Genomic DNA, 12,521 nt, shown 5'->3' on the forward strand with positions numbered 1-12,521 from the left:
ATTCCAAGACCTGAAAACAGTCGAGATAATAAACCTCACGTGTTAACATTCAATCCAATTAATTATTATCCAGTACGTACACCCAATTTTAATTTAGTTGAGATTGATATAAAGACAGATTCGGGAACGAAAATTCCATTCAAACTCGGAAAAACTGTTACGACTTTACATTTTAGAAGGATTCGTAATCACTAATAATGTCTGTACGGAATAGATATTATAATTATTATTTACAACAATCGGGCAGGGCGTTTGTTGGGCCAGTATTTCAAAGAGGAAATGGATTAGGATCGATATTTAAGAGTTTAGTTCGGTTCATAACCCCCATACTCAAACCAGCAGCAAAAGCTGTTGGACGAGAAGCGATAGGTGTCGGAAGTAGATGGTTTGGTGATATATCAACGGGAGCAGATCCTAAAAGCTCTTTCAAAAAGAATATTAAAATTGCGGGGTCTAATTTATTACATAAAGCGGGTGATAAAATAGGGGAAGCGCAATTTGGGAGTGGAAGGCGTAAAAGAAGAAAAAGAGCCAGTAAGCTAGGAAAGAGAAAAGTGAAAAGAATAAGGAAGAAGTCTGATTTTTTAGCTTAAAGAAGACTCGATGAAAATCAAAGGGGGGGGTATAAAAGTAGGGAATATACGCGAGTAATAATTAGTTTACGCTTAAGCAGTGACAAATAAAGTTATACAAAAAAATGGAAGGAATGATGTCAGAATTAGATTTGTTCGCTAAACCCGTCTCTAATTTGAATATTGTGGCCAGTAACGATATACAACTACAAACTGTTAATGCTATAACGGATGGTGGTCCATTGGAATTTTTTATTCCCGGAACTCCTGATAGTTATATAGACACTTCAAAAATTAAACTGTACGTTAAGGCTCAAATATTAGGATTTGATACAACTGATAATAAATGGAAAGCTATCGCGGGAAGCGATAAACTCGGCCCGGCTAATTTAACCTTATGGAGTTTATTTGATCAAATAGAAGTTATGTTTAACGATACTCAGGTTCAAGTCGTGAATAATTTGGCCCCATATATCGCTTATTTCGAAACAATGTTAAATTATGGGAAAGAAGCTAAAGACACGCAATTGGCGTTAGAAATGTTTTACAAAGATACAAAACTATCAAATACCGATTCACACCATGCCGATAATAACGGAATGAAATCTAGAAGAACTAGAACCGGAGCATCTAAAATATTTGAAATGATAGGGAGATTACACGTTGATGTATGTAAGATGAACAAGTTCTTATTGAACAACGTTGATATAAAGTTTAAATTTATTAGATCAGCGGATACTTTTCCAATAATTTATCAACCTGGTGCTCCTGCTGCTCCGCCCCAAGGTGGTAACCCTCCTCCTCCTGATCCAATTACTAATTATAAAATCGTTATTAAATCAGCTTCTTTATTTGTACGGAAAATAAAACCAAACACTGAAATTATGTTAGCACATGCTATGGTTTTGGAAAAAACACCGTGTGTGTATCCCATTAATCAAACTGTGGCAAAGTATTTTAGTATCGAAACCGGGAACAGTGACACGATTAAAGAAAACTTATTTTTGGGTAGAATTCCTAATCGAATGATTATCGGATTCGTTAAAACATCAGCCTTCAATGGGAATTTATCTCAAAATCCATTTTATTTCGAACACCTAGATTTGAACTTTTTATCAGTTACGGTAGGGAATAAAAATTATCCAGATCAACCTTTCACACCGGATTTTACTCAGGATCATTACTGTAGGGAATACGCGACCTTATTTACGGCTCTAGATATGTATGGGAAAAATAAAGGAAACTACATTAGTCTTTTTGATTATCCTAGAGGTAACACTCTATACGCTGTTGACTTTACTCCGGAAGAGCAGGCTAGTGCCGAGCATTGTTCTTTAGAAAAACACGGTAGTTTAAGGTTAACTATACGTTTTAAAAGACCACTCGCGTTTGCGGTAACTGCTATAGTATACGCCGAGTTTGAAAACGAGTTATTAATAACGAGGGATCGTAACGTTTTGTACAAACTAGAGTGAGAGTATGGACGAGTACGTTTATTTACCAACTCGAAAAGATAATAATCTTCTCGTAACAGTTAGAAATAACAAAAGACACGTAACTATCGTCGGTAATTGTTGGGATTTTAAGGAAATTAAAAAGGTGTTGAAAGAAATATAAAATTAAACGTCTCCAACGAATTAGCGTCAAATGATCGCGTGAAAATCATGAAACAACAACAGTACAATCTCTCCGATAAACAAACTATCGAGATAGCCGAAGCTGGCGATGATCTAATTATTTCCATTTCCGATAATGCGAGAACGGAATATATGGTTACTATTAGTAACAAAGTATATCAAAACTTATGGTTGCTGGTGGATTATATAAACTTGTTTTTCCAAGACGTCTTACCTCGCTTCCACAGTACCCTACCGGAAAATTTTCAAGTTGAAGGTTACGTATCCGGAACCGGAACAAAGTATATCGACATTCGACAATACGTATGCGAAAATTCGAATATTCATCGTTACGATTTACTATGGATGGCTACTTGTAAAGGATTTTGTTTAAATAAAACCACGTGGAATCGATTGAAACAAATAAAACCGGAATTGGATCGGCAATTGGAAATAAAAGCCAATACCAAGGAATTATTCAGAACAATGATTTTGCGAGACATTACCGAAAGTTTACTGGAAAAGACCAACTGCTGCGGTAATCTTAATTGCCAAGGCGAAATAGAGCACCACGTATCCTGCACCTCAAATTCGAATACGGACTTGAATATCCTACAAGCGATATCGATGTTAAATAAGACGAACCTGAAGAATGAATTTGAAAAACGATTTGGAGAGAAGAACGAAAATTTGGATCAATTATTTCTTATTATTACCGACAATGTAACGGAATTGAAAAGAGATGTTTTTTACAATTACGTTTGATAAATAAAAAGCTTATTCACAGATGGTTTTTTTCTTTATTTCCCAAATACCTTCAAAGATGGTTAGTAAACGAATAGCGCGTAAAATCGAAAATATATATTACGATCCGCAACATCCCGCGAGTTTAGGTTCGGTGAGAAAATTACAAAAAGCTCTACCAAATGTATCAAAGGAAGATATCGAGCAATGGTTGATTTCCCAACCCGCGTATACGAAACATAAACCCAGAAGAAAATTATATCCTAGAAACCAAACTTACGTCACTAGTATGAACGAGGTTTTCCAATGCGATTTAATCGATCTACCCCAATTGTCCAAATACAATAACAAATGTCGTTATATTCTAACCGTCATTGACGTCTTGTCGAGATACGCGTGGGCTTTACCGTTAAAAACGAAGGGGGCGAAAGAAATTATAAAAGCTCTCGGCACAATCTTTAAGCAACGTACACCTTCGAGGTTAAATTCTGACGAAGGAAGCGAATTTAAAAACAAAAAAGTGCAAGCCTATCTTAAAAGTAAGGATATCCATTGGTACGCTAGTTACGGAAATTTAAAATGCGCCATGATAGAAAGATGGAATAGAACATTGAAAACGCGAATGTTTCGATTAATGACGAGAAATAACAATTATAATTACACGAAACATTTACAAAAAATTGTAAATGGATATAACGCCACTGTTCATTCAACAATCGGTATAGCTCCGAAAAACGTAAATATAAATAACGAACATTTAATATGGAAACGATTATACTACAAGAAGAAACGTACAAGCAACAAGCCAAAATTACGCAAGGGTGATTTGGTGAGAATTACGTCCGACAAAGGCGCTTTTGGTAAAGGATACACTGGATATTGGACGAATGAAATTTTTGTCGTGCATAAAGTACTACTACGTACTCCAACTGCTTACATAATAAAAGACGAAAACGACGAAATAATAAAAGGATCATTCTACGAGCCGGAATTACAAAAAGTTGCTAAATGAACACGGAAGAATTAAACCTTTTTTTAAGCACAGATCCTCGAACGAGACCCTACTTCATAGGAGTGTTCCCGAAAGATATTTTACCCGACCCACCAGAACGGAAACCCTATTGTTTCGTGGTCAATTCGGAACCATCCTCAAACGAAGGATTGCATTGGTTAGGAGTCTATATCGATACTAACGATAACGGTTATTTCTTTTGCTCGTACGGTAAAGACCCTAGTTATTACGGTTTTAATCTATCAAGCTACGCTTCCAATTGGTATTACAATAATTGTCAAATACAACCGAATAGTTCATTTACATGCGGGGGACACGTTATTTTTGTTTTAACAAGTTTGTGTTACGGATTTTCTTTTAATGAAATAATACGAGAATTGTACGACGTGAAAGATAAACCTTACAACGACGTGGTTATTATGTTAAATATGTGTATACATTTATTGAATCAAGAGAAAAAATGAAATAAAATATTTTTTATTTTAAAAAAATTGGTACATTTTCATTTAGACCATTTTATCGGTGTTTTGACTTTTCGCAATTTCATACCAGTAAGGAGACGTCTCGGGCGATAAGGATGACCGTCACCATCATCACCATCATCACCCTCCTCCGCCTCCGGTATACCTCTGGTATATCGTCGATGTCTCTTCGTTTTCGGAGTCGACGTGAGTTTAGGTCGTGGGAATGACTTCTTAATCGTCGAGGGCACCCTCGAGGGTGACCTCGGTGTTGACCTTGAGAGGGCCAGGGGGGTCCCTTGAGGTGATTGTTGTTGCGAAGGAGGCTGTTGCAATACTGAAAACGGATTAGGTGTTAGAAATTGCGGTGGTTGAACGGGTTGTTGTTGTTGTTGAACTTGGAAAACTGGTGGAATATTTGCAACGTTGACGTTAGGAGGTTCTATCAGGCTCTTCATAGTCAAATACTTTTGTAAAGTTAATAAATAATGTCGAAGTTTATCCTCCGAAGAGGTGTTTTGTTTTAAAATCCGACTCATTTCACGATCCAACTCTGTCGCTTCTTTTTCAGCTCCCGATAAAACAGCGGATTCGGGTAGTAATACCATTCGTTTCATCTCGCTAATGAAGTGATGGTAGATATCAATGTCGGTACCAAAGCAGCTATTAACCCGGGTAAAAATCCTCCCGCCTGTTTTATAAGAAGTTTCCGTTTGTTTTTAGCCAGACCTTTTTTATTAGCGATTTTTCTTATATATACTCGATGTTTTTTAATATAAATTCTATCCTTTTCGGGTAAAGGAATATTTCCCTTTAACAAATTATAAAACGTGTTGTGAACGGCTTTGATTTGACTTTGCTTGGCTTTTTTCAGTACCTTGGTTAATTTTCCTCCGCCACTTTGACTGGCGCGTACCAATCCACGAAAAAATGGTAAATGTCTATGTAGCGGATGACGTCCTCTCTTTCGAATTTTTCGTTTAAAATTTCTTTTTAATACTTTTTTTAACAAACTCGATTTACGCTTTCTCTTAACCATTCCAACTCCTCGAACGTTCCAACGCGAAATAAAAGACATACGGAAACGATAAATAGTTTTATATACAAATTTTATTTGTCATCACATACAATAATCATATTTCCTTCATGCGGAAAAATATTTGTTCTTAAACGCAAATCATCGTGAATGTTTTGTTTTAAATCGATACACAAGTAAGAATAGGGAGTACCCTTGGTAACAAAATCATACGCTCTAGTTACGAGGTTTTTATTATTCGGAAATATTTGTCTGCTCAAGTAAGTTATTTGAGACCCGTCTCGCGGATTTTTAAAAACAATTATGTACGAAGAGTTAAGACTAATGGTTCGACTCTCTTTACCTTGACCAAAAAGATTTTGAGTTAAAAGAGCGACGGATAAATTTTTATGATGAGAGCCGACGCAAAATATATTAGCGATATGGGAACTATTATAACAAGAGAATGCCAGATCATCTATTATAAGAAAATTATTAATACTTTCATCCCAAAAGGAAGAATCATCCGGGGGGAGTCCTTCCAAAAATTCAATGTTTTTAATTTCTTTTTTCGCAATGTCAAATTTCGGTTGATATTCTTTATAACAGTACACTATCCTGTCCGGAGGTGGTTCGATCAAACAATGGGCGTGTTTCAAAAGGTTAAATATCCACGTCGTTTTACCAGCCATAGTACTACCGGCCAGTAAAATTTGCATGGGGGCTTGGAATTTTATTCTACAAGCATCAAACATTTCTCAAAAAGTTTATTAAAATCGTCAATCCGTTTTTGAAATTGGAGTTTGTTTATTTCTCTCCAATTAACGCGATCTTCGTACGGAATAATAAAAACCACGGGGATATCGTCGAAAGTCACTTTTTTTCTTTTAGAGTTGAAATTCCGTGTTGAAAGCATCTATCGACGATTCGAGAATTAAATCGACGAAACTAGACGTAAACGTTTTGATGGATTCGTCAAAATATTCCACGACTTCTTCCTTTAATCTTCTCTTTTCCCCTTCTTCATCAGCCAGACTCACGTTAGTAATATCGAGTCCGAGAATATAATTACAAAATGGAGCTTGTTTTTGATGCACTTCGTGAGGATTAGTCTCATTCGATCCTCCCCAATCGAATAAGTTATGACAGCTGAAACACATGGTTTTTAAACCGTCGTTCAAGTAAAAGAGACCCGACGCTGCTAGTTCCGCGGGGATAACTTCCAACTCCGACGAATTGGAAGTCCAATGACCATTGAATGATTTTAAACGTAGACTTTCACGATGCATCTTGCTTTAACGAGTATCCAAACGGATATGTTAAAAAATTGTCCGCGATTATTCTCTTATTAAAAGTCACGCCGAAACTTTTTTTCAGATTTCCTAAAAGTAGTTTCGCGCGAGCTTTGTCACGCACAACGTTAAAGGGGATTTCCAAAGTGTAACTAGTTCCCGGAGTGTCTAAAGCCGATTTGATCGAATCAAAGTTAATTATCTGTTCGTTTTTCCTGTTTAACGAAATTCCTTTCATTTTCGTAACGCAATGCCCGGTATTTGTTTTGTAACTGTACGATTTCGGACCCGAAGTAACGAATTCCGATATATACCCATTCGGAACTTCGTCGGTCCAATCACCCATAAATTGTCCGACGGGTGGAAGAAATTCGTCACTTTCTTTGTGAATAAATATAATACTATCCGTATCGCAGTACAAAACCCTTTCTTTTAATTTATTCAGAGTTCGAAATAATTCGATCCGACCGTACGAACTAACGAAACTCCCCAACACTGCCGATCCTTTGTAATATGTCGGGCAAAAATCTTTTTTGAATTTGTAGGTCATTAAACAAACGTCATCGTCGTTAATTGGCCGCATATCCGTTAATTCCAATGTCGGATCCATTATAATTTTAATGAAATCTTGATAATCCTTGACGAAAACCGATTTTGGTTTATCGTTGTTTAAACAATGTCGACCCCATAACGAGTTTAAAGCTAATTTCGCCAACGCGCGTAGAGCTGAATTGTTTGTTACATCTTCGGGTCTAATCTCGATATCTTCTCGTTCTTTAATTAGTCTTAAATATTCCGTTTTTTCCTCGTCGGTGGTAACGTTGCGAGGCCAGCCAGAGTTTTGGATTTTTAGTTTCAAAAATGTATTAATGTAACTGCCGAAAAAACCAGGATCTTTATCCTTGATATAGGTGTACCTTTCGGGGTAATGGTGAACCTCGAAGATTTCCAATATAACGTAACCGGTTTCGACCGCCATGTATATTTCTGGGGTGGGCCAAATCCCTTCGAAAGCTCGCTCGGAGTCGTTATGCGCGCAGGCTGTTTGTATATCGTTTTCCACGCAAGTACGACACAAAGCGAAAAATAGTTTTTTTCTGGTTCGAATTGGTAATGCCGGTATGTAAGCGTCTTTCGGAGCTAATATTTTACAAGACATTACCCCAAAGTAATGATTCAAATCGAATGAAAAATCTCTCGTAATAATCTCCGGGTGATTTTTAGGATAGTCTCTGTTTTTACATACAAAGGGGTACAAACTACAAACATCGTAATATAGAATTTTTTCGTTTGGTTTGGTTTTATGATACAGCCTGAAGCATTCAGTACGACCACCGTATAATGCCGATCTTGGTCCTATCGGATCTCGAAAGTGTAACGAATCGCAAAACTTTCTTACCTCGATTCTGTTTTTCAACATTTCGTCAAACTCGCAACTCCATATTCTAACATATTCAGCGTTCGGTGCGTTTCACATGATATCATCATCTCGATCCAGAGTTCTCTCGTATAAATTTTTAAACGTATCTTGCAATAACGGATTCCATTCGCCTCCTTTCGTATGTTTCGGACATCCGTGAATAAAATCTCCGTCAAATTGAAATATTATTTCGGGTTGAGAAGAATAACCATCTACCGGGTATCGTCCAATCTTCTTTTCCCCTTCCAACGAGAGAACCGATTGAATTTTTATTCCGCGTTCTTTTTCTTCCCACGCCAACCATTTTAAAGCAGATTTGCTTTGATTGTAGTTATTCCTGTAGCCGTTACACGGTACTACTCCGAGCGTAAATTCTTCCAAGTATTTATGAAGGAAAATATTCGTGCAGGCCCCCGCTATGGTTAAAGCGTTCATATTTAAAACATCGAAACCAGTTTCCTTCTCGAACAATTGTCTAAATTTATCCATACCCTGTTGTAAAACCTTAACATCCATGATAGTATAATATTCCAGTTCTTCGCGTAAATTATAGACCGATTGTCTCGATTTCGTCGCGTACCATTCGAGAAAATCTTTATAATCTTTTTCTTTCATATGTTCCGGTTGAAAATACTCTTTCGGCGGTAGTGGACCGACATAATCCAAAGTTTCTTCGGTGTGGAATATGTAAGGGAAAAATTCTTTTCTATTTTCGCCCAAAGAAAACGTCGCGGGGAACGATCTTAATGGTTGCGAGACGAAATTGAAAGAGTCGATAAATTTCATTTTTTGATTTTTCAAAAAAATGGCCAACATTTTGCTTCCGTCAAAAACAATATCCGGTATGATGTTCAATTTTAATAACCCACGAAGAATAAAGAACGAATCGAAACCTTTACTGTTATGGGCTAACAACGTAATATTTTCAAAAACCGGTTTAGTTGCTTTAAGCCGTTTTGTCGCGTATTGGAAAACCATTTCTTTCGTCCGGAATAAATAATTTAGAAATTTATCGACGCAGTCGAACCCCCGAAATATCTCGTACTCGTAATTGTTCCCTTCATTTTCTTGCATAGCGCTTACGAGTAAGACAGGGACGTGTTCGTTATTTTTAACGATCGATTCGGTATCGAAATAACAATATCTGGTTTTTTCGTACGTTCTCGAAAGAGGCATAACGTAACAACGGTTCCTCTCGTGTACGCGTAAACAGTTTTTACATGGTTTCGAGCAAGAGTGTTTTTCTTTCAGTTCTAGTCCGCATTTTAAACACCTTTTAAAGTTATCGCACGTTCCGTTAGATATATGAAAATTCAAACATTCTTCTCCTTTAAAATAACGATGGCATTTTCGACATTTAACAGGTTTAATTAGTTTATCTTCGTGGAATACATTTAAAGTTCTACATCTACTACATTTAACTCGAGTTTCGCAAAAGTGATTATTCTTTTGATTAGTTCTGTGAAATACTTTTAAACATTTAGAACAATAAGATATACCGCCAAACATTGTATGCAATTCCTTAACTACATGCACGTGATCATTAACTAACAATAGAAAAATTTGTTTTTCCTTGAAAGGTCCGACAAAATATTTTTCTAAATTATCAGCTCTGAATATAATAATTTGATATTCGTTTAAGTAAGTTTGAAAATTTTGAATATCTAATAAATTAACGGTATCCGGAGAAATATTAGCGTTTTTATATAATTGCTCCGCTTTTTCTTTTTGGAGGGGGTGATTACATTTTTTTATCTTTCTAAAATAATTAATTGACTCGTTCGATGTTTGATACTTTTCATTCGTATTCTTTTCGAATCTCTTATCAGCCAAATAAATTCCTATCACCAAAGCTCTTCCAAAACATAAGTTATCGGTATTGTCAATGTAAATATAATTTGGACTCGTTTTTATAAACGTATCCAAAATTACTATATTTCTATTTTTTAACGATTTTGTTCGACGTCCAACGGGTACGTCGCAATGTAAAAAAATAACGTCAAAAACTAAATAGCTTTGTAAATGGAAATTTCGATTTGATTGGGCAACTTGACTTATAGCTCCTATTACTCTTTCAGCCGTTAATTCATTAATATTCATAAACCTTAAATTTATCGGACTATCCAACTCATCCGAACGAATACAAAATCTAACTCTATTATATCCTTGCTGGTTGCGTAATAATTCAAAGAGTATGGAATTAATTATACTAACAAACGTTTCGTTTACTTCGGTTAATTTAATACGTTCTAAATTTTTAAATTTAATTTTACATTCTACTTGATTACATTTGTATTTTCGAGATTTTTTATCTAATATTTTTTCGCAAGTATAAAATTGTTTAGGGTTAGCTTTAACACTTAAATTTAGCGGTTCTTCATTTTCGGAATCGCTCGAACTACTCATCTTTAAATGAGTAAGTTTATCAAATTGTTTAGAGTTTTATATATTTTTTTTTCGTTTTTCTTCTTTTTCTTTTAAATCGATTTCGAATCTGGCTTGTAACATGTGTGGGCAAGGTGCTAGTTGTTTTCTGGTGGGATGATTTTCCGGTCCCGAGTAGTCCCTTTCAATTTCCTCGAAAAAATTACGTCCAGCGATGGGAACGTTTCCACACCTCATTCCTGACCGAAAAACAAATCTGCATAACGGTTGTTCGTAGCCATGAACAGCCATTGGATGATTGTCGGCTCTCCATCCAGTCAAGGCGGTAAGGCAAGAAAAACAACGAACGGTTTTAGGACTAATGCAATAAAAACCGCTAGCTGCCATGTCATCCACGCTAATACCTTCGACAGACCATATCTTGAACGTAGATAATCTATTAACTTCGAGTCTCATATCCATCCCATCCACCATGTAATAATTGTCTTCTTTTTTTATGTTAAATAGTAGTAGTAATTGATATATTGGGTATATAGTATATATAGATACGTTAATAGATATACGAGTAATAGATATTGGGATTCCATATTGATTAATTATTCGTTTTTGTTAAAAAACTAATAAGTTTTCGTGATCTTGTCGGGATTATCGATGATATGCTTGGCGATCTTGTTCACGATAGATCGAATTTGTTTACATTCGACGCTATCTTTAGACGCGACAAATCTTAATCTTCTTCCATCGCATTGCCAAATATCTTTATTATCTCTATCTTTTATATCCTCGTACTTGTATATTTGAATATCGAAATAAAAATCGTCATGCGACGCTGGTAATGAAGTCACGTAACTAGCTAAACCTCGTTTAATATCGTATCGAGGGACAATGCCGGTTTTTTCGATAGTATTTTCCTCTTTAACGTTTTTAATTTGCTCAAAAATATCTATCTCCTCTTCATCATCATATATATTAAGTTTTCGCTTACCGAGTGAAGATGCCATAACGAACGTCGAGTGAAGAACGAATGAAATATCCGAAAATCCCGAGAGTTTATATACACCGTCCCCGCCGCCCCCGGGGGAGGGGGGTGACACACGGCGTCCCCGCGCGCTAGCGCGCGGGGAACGCCTAATTATACGGTTAAAAATATTTTTTTTCCCAGTAATAATTACGATAGGAATTCTCGTAGATAATTATAGCCTCTATAAAATTTTTTAAAAGTTAGAATTCTCATGGATACGATACCTCTTGGTTATAAAAAATATATTTTGAATTCTCGTCGTTAATGATACCTCTTGGTTATAAAATATATTTTGAATTCTCGTCGTTAATGATACTTCATGATACCTCTTGATTATAAAATATATTTTGAATTCTCGTTGTTAATGATACTTAATGATACCCTAGGTATATACAATGTAACAAAAATAATTGCTGGCTACGGGTATACTTTTTAATGATGGGTAGATATACGATTTCAAACACCTGGATACCCCTAGGTTATCAAATATATTTTTTAAAAGTAATTTACCGAGAATTCTAGTCGTTAATTATACTTAATGATACTTTTAGGTTGTAAAATATATTTTTTGTATTACAATGTATCAAAAATAATTGCTTTTTTTATCTGGCTGCGGGTATACTTTTTAATGATATTAGATATACGATTGGAACACCTGAATTCCCCTAGGTTACAAAATATATTTTTTAAATTACATTGTATCAAAAAAATAATTGCTTTTTTATACGATGCACCTGGGTGTAATTACCGAGAAGTATTTTTTGCTTCGATTTGGGTGGAGTTTATGTAGAAGGCTAAAAGACGCTTTCCAATACACGTCCTACACAGATGGAAAGCTTTAATTGTTATTTAATGGTTTTATAAAAAACGAAAAAGTGTGGGAATTTAAACAGGGATTTTTCGGGGGAAAGGTGCTCCGATCTTAAAATGGATGATATTTTTGGAAAAAGGTCGAAGGGTCAAAATTATACTTTCAAAAATCA

The sequence above is a fragment of the Phalangium opilio genome, unplaced genomic scaffold (genome assembly GCF_054372755.1).
Source record: "Phalangium opilio isolate 3A_F unplaced genomic scaffold, DU_Popi_V2 ptg000046l_1, whole genome shotgun sequence".
Lineage (NCBI taxonomy): Eukaryota > Metazoa > Arthropoda > Arachnida > Opiliones > Phalangiidae > Phalangium > Phalangium opilio.